This window comes from Furipterus horrens, unplaced genomic scaffold (genome assembly GCF_987537825.1).
Source record: "Furipterus horrens unplaced genomic scaffold, mFurHor1.1.pri manual_scaffold_11, whole genome shotgun sequence".
Classification (NCBI taxonomy): domain Eukaryota; kingdom Metazoa; phylum Chordata; class Mammalia; order Chiroptera; family Furipteridae; genus Furipterus; species Furipterus horrens.
Window position 1 is genome coordinate 57,269,610 of NW_028327181.1, and position 9,274 is coordinate 57,278,883.

General features: G+C 39.7%; 1 pseudogene; it reads right to left on the reverse strand.

The window, feature by feature from the left end:
* Window positions 1-228: 228 nt before the first annotated feature.
* LOC149997813 (cytochrome c oxidase subunit 6B1 pseudogene) lies at window positions 229-486 on the reverse strand (annotated as a pseudogene).
* Between the last annotated feature and the right edge of the window lie 8,788 nt (window positions 487-9,274).

A 9,274-nucleotide genomic window follows, 5' to 3' on the forward strand; every position in this document is an offset into this window, starting at 1 on the left:
AAGTTATCCATGTCATTTAAGTTTTCAAATTTTGGACACAGAATTATTCATAATCTTATTATCTTTTTTATTCATGTGGTTTTGCCTCTTTTCATCCTTAATTTTATTTTACTTAATTTTTTCACTTTTCCAAGAAGTATTTATTATTAGTTAAGCCGTGATTCAGGATTCCAGGGTGGGAGGAGCCCAGGTCCCGCTTCACTTCCCTGGGAGAAGGGTGGAGGCAGTTCAGATTTCCCCAGGAAATGTGCTTTCTGCCCGGCAGTTGTCCCAGGCTGACACCCAGGATAGGGGGCAGAGGGACTTGTACACATGCTGATACCGTTCGCACAGAGGCTTTGCTCCCTTTAACAGTCACTGCCTTCTCACAGGGGTAGTAGTCCAGGTAGTTCTGTCTGCAGTTCCTGGTCTGGTTCTGGTTGGGGAAACAGCCATCAAAAGTGGTAGTCTGGTAGTTCTTGGTTTGGTCTTGGTGTCTTCTGCCATGTTGCTGATGCCTAAAGACACCCCTGAAGCAGCTCACAGCTCAATGTGTCCCTCAGCAAAGACAGCCTCTGTCTGACTGTAAGGGCAATTAAGACACTTTTCATCCTTAATTTGATTTGTGCTTTCTCTCTTCTTGAACAAGTTTCCCAGAGTTTTGTCAACTTTATTAGTCTCCTCTTTTTAAAAAAATTTAATCTTTATTGTATTTTTCCAATACCATTTAGTACTCTTCTACCCTCCTCCCCCAATCACCACACTGTTGTCCATGTCCATGAGTCCTTTTTCCTAAATCCCCCCCCAACTAGCTGTCATCTGCTCTCCATCTATGATTCTGTCCCTACTTCCCTTGTTAGTTTAGTCTGTTCATTAGATTCCACGTATGAGCGAAATCATATGGTATTTTTCTTTCTCTGACTGGCTTATTTCACTTAGCATCATTTTCTCCAGGTCCATCCATACTGTTGCAAAGGGTAAAACTTTCTCCTTTTTTATGGCCAAGTAGTATTCCAGTGTGTAAATGTCCCATAATTGTTTTACCAACTCATGTACTGATGGGTTGCTTTCATGTCTTTATGACTGTAAATAATGCTGCAATGAACACAGGGGTGCTTATATTGTATTAGTGTTTTCGGTTCCTTCAGATGTATTCCCAGAAGTGGGATCACTGGACCAAAAGGCAGATCTATTTTTAATTTTTTGAGGTATCTCCATACTGCTTTCCACAGGGCTATACCAGCCTGCATTCTCACCAGCAGTGCAAAAGGATTTCCCCTTTCTCTACATCCTCACCAGCACTTATTGTTTGTTAATTTGATGACAGCCATTTTGACAGGTGTGAGATAATATCTCATTGTGGTTTTAATTTGCATTTGTCTGATGATTAGTGACGTTGAGCATCTTTTCATATGTCTACTGGCCATCTGTATGCCCTCTTTGGAGAAGTGTCTATTCAGGTCTTTTGCCCATTTTTAAATTGGGTTGTTTGTTTTATTTGTGTCTTAAGTTTTGTAAGTTCTTTATAAATTTTAGATATTAACCCCTTATCAGATGTATCAGCAAATATATTCTCCCATTCTGTGGGTTGTCTTTTTATTTTGTTGATGATTTCCATTGTTGTGCAAAGACTTCTTAGTTTGATGTAATCCCATTTGTTTATTTTTTCTTTTGTTTCCTTTGCCTGGGGAGATATATCCAATAAAATATTGCTACAAGTAATGTCCAAGATTTTGCTGCCTATGTTTTCTTCTGTGATTTTTATGGTTTCGGGTCTAACATTTAATTAAGTCGTTGATCCACTTTGAATTTATTCTGTGTGTGGTGTAAGAAGGTGGTCTATTTATTAGACTTCTTAAAGTACCATTTTTTGGATTTATTATTCCTCTCTACTGGTTTCTGTTTATTGTTTATATTTTTTTGTTTTGGATTCTTGTTTTTAATTTCTCATTTCTTTGCGTATACAGTCAGACCTTGGTGCTCATCGGCTTCAGAACTTGTCAAACCCTGTACTTGTCACATTTTTACAAGCATTCATGCACAAGATTTTGTGTGAACACATATTTTAAATTATATTTGGTATAACCCTAGAAATAGAATTGTTGACTAACACAGTAATTCTATGTTTAACTTTTTGAGAAACTGCCAGACTGGTTTCCACAGCGGCTGCACCATTTTACACGTCACCAGCCAGGGATGAGGGTTCCAATTTCCTTATACCCTCCCAATTACTGTTTATAATGAATGCTTAACTCATTAAGTTTTCAGTCTTTCTTACTTTTGTAATATAAACACTTAAAGTTATACATTTTCTTTTGGGTTTTGTACTTTTAATCTCAGGAAATTAGTAAAATTAATCATCTAAGAGAAGCTGATTCTGTGGCTTCAAGAACACCTGGCACACCACTCAGTACTACCCTCTTCCAGGCACACAGACCCAAATTTAATAAACACAGGTCTAGATTGATCTTGAAAGATTATCCTATTATTAATTTAATAGGACTGACTCATTGACTCAAGAGATGTTGCATGCCTACTGCATAGCTCATTCTATTAAATTCTGAGAACAGAGAGGCAGAATAGAGTCACAAAGCTTAACAATTCAAAAGAAAAAAATGCAACACTGCATGATAAATATTAGGATAGGAGATGTAATACATGCTGGAAATAGGAAACACAGGAGTAAGAATTTTACTTTTGAGACCGAGGAAAGTTTTCTGGAGAAAATTGCTTCCTTTAAGGACCTGAAAGATGAATTAGTAGGAGTTTGCTCAGTACATAGTAGGAAAAAAAGTGTTCTGGGCCATTGGAACAGCAAATGGAAAGACCCAAAGGTGTAAAAAAAAACATACAAAACCATGACCTTTTGGAGGAAGGAAAAAAGTATGTCAAGAGACTCTCAGAAAAAGGCAAAGGAGGAGAGAGTCAGGATGAAGCTGGAAAGTTCCTGGAGACTAGACTATGAAAGGCAATTAACCATATTGGGGAGCTTGGACTCCATCTTAAAAACAGTTGGGAGGCCATGGAAGAGGTTTTCTTTCTTTAAATATTTTTGTTTATTGATTGATTTGAGAGATAGACAGAGAGAGAAGAAGAGAGATCTGTTGTTCCACTTCTTTATGAATTCACTGGTTGTTACATGTGCCCTGACAGGGGATTGAACCTGTAACCTTTTTGTATCGGAATACTCTCTAACCAACTGATCTACCTGGCCAGGGCAATGGAAGAGTTTTAAAGTAGGAGTGGGACAATAGCAGATTTTCATTTTGAAAGTTTCGCTCTGCCTCAGAAAATAGATGAGGGGAGAGAGGGTCATGACCAGTGGCCAGGAGTGCCCATGGGAATGGAAACTAGGAAACATTTAAATCTTGGTGATCAATTCAATGTAGGGGTGAGAAAGGAGAACCACCAAGGCTGACTCTCCTGTTTCTGACTTAAGTGACTGGGTACCATTGGTTGTGACAGAGCGGGTCTGGGGAGAAGATAATGGGTTCCAGTCACAGTAGTTTATGGTGCTTATGGGGATACTTCTCCACCTCCTGCACTTCTCTGAGGCAAAATACTCAGTTCCCTTAGCCCTTTCAAAGAGAAGGCTGTCTTCTCTCACATCCTATGGATCTCAGAGCTGGCAGGCTTAGCATCTTCTCCTCCTTCCCCATTGCTGCTTTGCAACCTTTTTTCACCCTCTTTCTTCCACTAACCCTTGCTCTTTTGAGGCCAATGCCATCTGGTTGTACCACTTATTATCCCCTTCATTGCTATTATCTGTGGACCCATTCACCAGACTTTGGCTTCTGGTTCATAGTCTTTCTTTTCATCTCACTCCTGCCCTCATCCTGGGGGATTTAACTGCCTTATCAAGTACTCCTCCCTGTCACCTCCTGATTGCCTCCCCTCCCCTCTACACCAGCCAGCCTCTCCCATGTTCACACGAGATTACCTCACCACCCATGACCATACCACAACTGAATTCTGGATGTCAAGCCACCCACCCAGACCACCATTTCCTATCCTTCCAGCTCACTTCCTTTAGTGTCTACACCACACAATTCTTTAATCTCATCAAGACCTCATTATTCATATCATTTTGTCACTCTTCATCAGCTCTGTCCTGTTCTTTTTCTTTTCTTCTCTACTCAGCTTAGAAAAGAGTTCATTACTATATCACTCTCTTCAGACACTGTCAACAAACTTGCCTGTGTCCACCTTTCTCTCCTTTACTTGCCTGGCTAACACCCAACCCTAAACGTGTCTACTATCAGCCTTCTGATATCAGCCTTCTGTCAGACATCCTAGCTGGCATAGTGTGGCAATAATAGTGTTTAAAAAAAAAGAAAGAAAGAAAGAAAGAAAGAAAAGAGAGAGAAAAAAAGAGAAAGAATAAAAATTTGGACATATGTTATGTATGTAGAAAATCAAAATAATCTATAGAAAAATGAAAAATGAGTTTAGTCAGGTTGTTGGTTAACATACAAAAGTAAATTGTTTTCAATAATGTTATTAATATATTAGGAAAATGTAGACTTTCTAAGCTTATCTCTATATGCATGTAAATAAAAACAACCCATTGTATCACCTCAAAACTCACTGTGAGACAGTGAGTTAAAAAAACAAAACACCCTACAGATTACCAAAGCATGTTATCATGATACTTTAGAATAGCAGACACCCTGGCTGGTGTGGCTCAGTGGATTGAGCACCGGCCTGTGAACCAAAGGGTCACCGGTACAATTCCCAGTCAGGATGTATGCCTGGGTTGCGGGCCATGTTCTCAGTTGGGGGCATGTGAGAGGCAACCACAAATTGATGTTTCTCTCCCCCTCTTTCTCCCTTCCCCTCTCTCTAGAAATAAACAAACTCTTAAAAAACAAAAAGCAAAACCAGACAAAGGCCCTGGGCATTGTCCCACAAAGTGAGAGGTGACTGGTTTTATTCCCAATCAGGGCACATGCTGGGTCCCTGGTCAGAATGAATATGAGAGGCAAACATTTCTCTCTCACACTGATGTTCCTCTCCCTCTCTCTCTTCCTCCCTTTCTCTTTCTCTAAAAATAAACCAACAAAGTCTTTAAAAAATATGGGGGGAAAAGTGGTACAACTGTAATAGAAAAACAATTAAGAAAAAAAAAAGGAAAAGTATCTTTAAAAAATACCAGACCAAGCCTGCATGGTGTGGCTCAGTGGAATGAACACTGGCCTGTGAACTGTAAGGTCACTGGTTCAATTCCCAATTCAGGGCATGTGCTTGGGTTGCAGGCCAGGTCCCAGCTGAGAGTGTGAGTGATATATCTCTTGCACATTGATGTTTCTCTCTCTTTCCTTTTCCCTCTCTTCCTCTCTTAAAATGAAAGGGAAAAAATATATACCAGACCAAGCAAGAAAATTCTAAGAATATCCAAGAAGAATCCAAAAAAAAAAAAAAAAAAAGAAGGAGAAGAAGAGGGGGAAGAAGAAAAACAGGTCATATACAATAGAATAAGAATCAGCAACACTGAATGCTAGAAGACAATGGATCAAAAGTTTTGTATTTTTAAAGAAAAATCATTTGGTTTTAATCACACATTTGTATACCCAGCTAAACAGGCATTAAATTATAGATGCTTAAAATTCTGGTATTTTTGGATATATAAGAACTTAGGAAATATGCCTCATATATACTCACCAGTGATGTGATAATATGCTCCAGAAAAAGAAGGTAGTAAATAAAAAAGAATTACACTTGAGATCCAGGATGCAGTAGACAGCCCAGGAGAGCAGCCAGGAGAAATCCTAGGAAGGCTTCTATAGAGCAGGTGAGGCCCAGAGCAAACTGTTCAGGTTAGAAACATAACAGAGAGGCTTTCAGAAGGAAGACGTCCAAGAAAAAGAACTTGGGAGACTTCCAGCCAAGATGGAGGCTTAGACAGACACATTGCATCTCCCTCCACAACTAAGAAGGAATACAACTGCCTCAAAACTAGAAACAACCAGAAGGTCCAGAAAATCTAGCTACATGGAAGTCCAACAAACAAAGATATAAAGAAGAAATACTCATCCAGACAGGTAGGAGGGGCGGAGCCGGGACGGAGATGACGCAGTGTGCTGGTGGCAGCAGCGGCGGCAGCAGCAGCAGACTGGCGAAAAATGCAGTCACACGTCTTAAAAAGTAGGGAGGGACACCTGGGGAGCACTCCCAGCATCAGACCAGACCACACAGCTCACAGTCCCAGAGCCAGGGAAAATAAAACCTCATTGCTTCTGACTGTGCAAACTAGTGGGGGTTGGGGCAGAGAAAGAAGCTGCCAGACTCTCAGCAGAGTCAACTGTTTAAAGGGTCCCCACGGTCCTAGAATGTCCGCAGACCCACCCACTCTGGGAACAAAAGCCAGGGCAAGAGCTAGAGAGGCGCCAGTCCCATACGGAGGTGGGAGAAGTGCCTGGAAAATGGGCGAGTGCTAAGCAAGCAGCATTATTCCCTCTTAGACCCCTCCCCCATACACAGCGCCACAACGTGGTGAAATGGGTCACCCTGTACTGACGAATACCTAAGGCTCTGCCCTTAAATGTAACATGTGCAACAGCTCTACCTAAGACAGGCAAACAAACACAGGAGCCTGTCAAGATGAGCAGACAGAGACGTATGGCTCAAAAGGGTGAATGGATCAAGGTTCCAGTGGGAGAACTAAGTGACGAGGAGATAGCCAACTTAACAGATGAGGAGAGAGCCAACCTAACAGATGCAGAGTTCAAAACACTGGTGATAAAGATGCTCACAGGCTTGACAGATATGCTTAAGTACAGCAAACGCATAAGAGAAGAAGTGAAGGTTATGCTAAATGAAACAAAGGAAAATCCACACAAAACCAATGGTGAAGGGAAGGCAACTGGGGTTCAAACCAATGATTTGGAACATAAGGAATAAAAAAAACAGTCAACCAGTACAGAATGAGGAAACAAGATTTGAAAAAACCGAGGAGAGGCTTAGGAACCTCTGGGAGAACTTTAAACATACCAACATTCAAATCATAAGGGTGCCAGAAGAAGAGGAGGAGCAAGAAATTGAAAGCTTAAATGAAAAATAATGAAGGAAAACTCCCCGAATTTGGTGAGGAAAATAGACATACAAGTCCAGGAAGCACAGAGAGTCCCAAATAAGCTAGACCGAAGGAGGACCACACCAAGACACACCATAATTAAAATGCCAAGGGTGAAAGATAAAGAGAGAATCTTAAAAGCAGCAAGAGAAAAGCAGAGAGGTACCTACAAAAGGGGTGCCTATAAGACTATCAGCTGATTTCTCAAAAGAAACTTTGCAGGCAAGAAGGGACTGGCAAGAAGTATCCAATGTGATGAAAAGCAAGGACCTACAATCCAGATTACTCTATCCAGCAAAGCTATCATTTAGAATGGAAGGGCAGAGCAAGTGCTTCCCAGACAAGGTAAAGCTAAAGGAGTTCATCATCACCAAGCCATTATTACATGTAATGTCAAAGGGACTTACTTAAGAAAAAGGTCAAAACTATGAACATTAAAATGACAACGAACTCACAACTATCAACAACTAAATCTAAAAAATAAAAACAAAATCTAACTAAGCAAACCAGAATAGGAACAGAATCATAGGTATGGAGATGATTTGGAGGGTTATCAGCTGGGAGGGGGAAGGGGGAGAAATGAGGAAATGGTGCAGGCATTAAGAAGCATAACTGACTGGTACAAAATAGACAGAGGGAAGTTAAGAATAATATAGGAAAGGGTGAAGCTAAAGAACTTATATGCACAACCCATGGACATGAACTAAGGGGGTTGGGATTGCTGGAGGGAAGGGGGATACTGAGTGGAGGGCAGCAAAGGGAAAAAAATTGGGACTACTGTAACAACATAACCAATAAAATACAGTATTCTCTCACTTATTATGGGTATTACATTCTAGACACAACCCCCCGCGACAGGTGAAAATCCGCGAAGTAGGAACTTTACATTTATTTGAGTATTTATATATATTTTAAGGCTTTATAAACCCTTCCCACACACTTATAAACCATTCCCAGTCCCTTATTAACCCTTCCCACTCCCTTATTAACCTTTTCCACACTTTTATAAAAACTATTTATGTTCTTAAACATATTCTACACTCTTAAACCTATGTAATTTTAACAACATACGTATACAATACCGGAAAATCCCGCGATATAGCTAAAAATCCTCGATTAAAAAAAAAAAAAACTTGACAGAATACAACAGCAGTCAGGTGGGACAGGGACAAGAATAATATTAATTATAGTCATGATACTGCAAGAAAAACAAGTGTAATAATTAGAAACTCTAGGCCCCCAAAAATATCTATGTAAGAAATAAATATAATTATAATCCATTACGGTATTTGGCTCTCTTATTCAACATTTTTACTGACTGATTTATTTTCAATATTTTATTTTTAATATTTTATTTATTTTTAGAGAGAGGGGAAGAGAGGGAGAAAAGAGGGAGAGAAACATCAATGTGTCGTTGCCTCTTGAATGCCCCCAGCTGGGGACCTGGCCTGCAACCCAGGCATGTGCCCTGACTGGGAATCTAACCAGTGACCCTTTTGTTCGCAAGCCAGCACTCAATCCACTGAGCCACACCAACTAGGTAATTCAACATTTTTGAAGTCACAATATTGTAAACACTATTTATTGATAATAATATTTAATGTAGGAGAATAAAGGATGAAAGGTAGCATAAGAGAGTTAAATTCTTATCAGTTACAGCAAGAATAAATTCATAAGGTCTAAAATGGATAAATCAAGAAAAAGCATTATGTATATCATTTGAAATAATGGAGGTAACTACCAGAAGAAACTGCTAAGAGTTCAAAGGGGTTGCATCTGGCAAGCAGAATTTAGAAATGGGGAAGGGTGTGACAAATTATGTTTGTTTTCTTGTATAAGCCTTAAGATACATTATGAACTATGTATTTATTACTTTGATAAAATTTGAAATTTTTAGAAGAAAGATTTTTGGCCAGAAAGGAGGAGTGTTGTTGGAAATAGATTCTCTTACGTTAGAGCTGAGGGAATTTGAGCCCTGTGAGGGCTAAGATTTGTTATAGGGGATTGAGCAAGCCATGTTGCAACTAGCAGCATTTTGGATAACTTGCCTAAAGAAATTTCAGAGAAAGGGATGGATTCCCCAAGCCTACAGTTATTTGTGATTTGTTTTCTTATTCTAAATAAAGTAATTTTTGAACCTTATTTAAAAAAAAATTGTTTTCCCCTAAAATGAGTTCTTCACAGCACGGTCCTGTGTGGCTCAGTTGGTTGGAGCATTGTTCA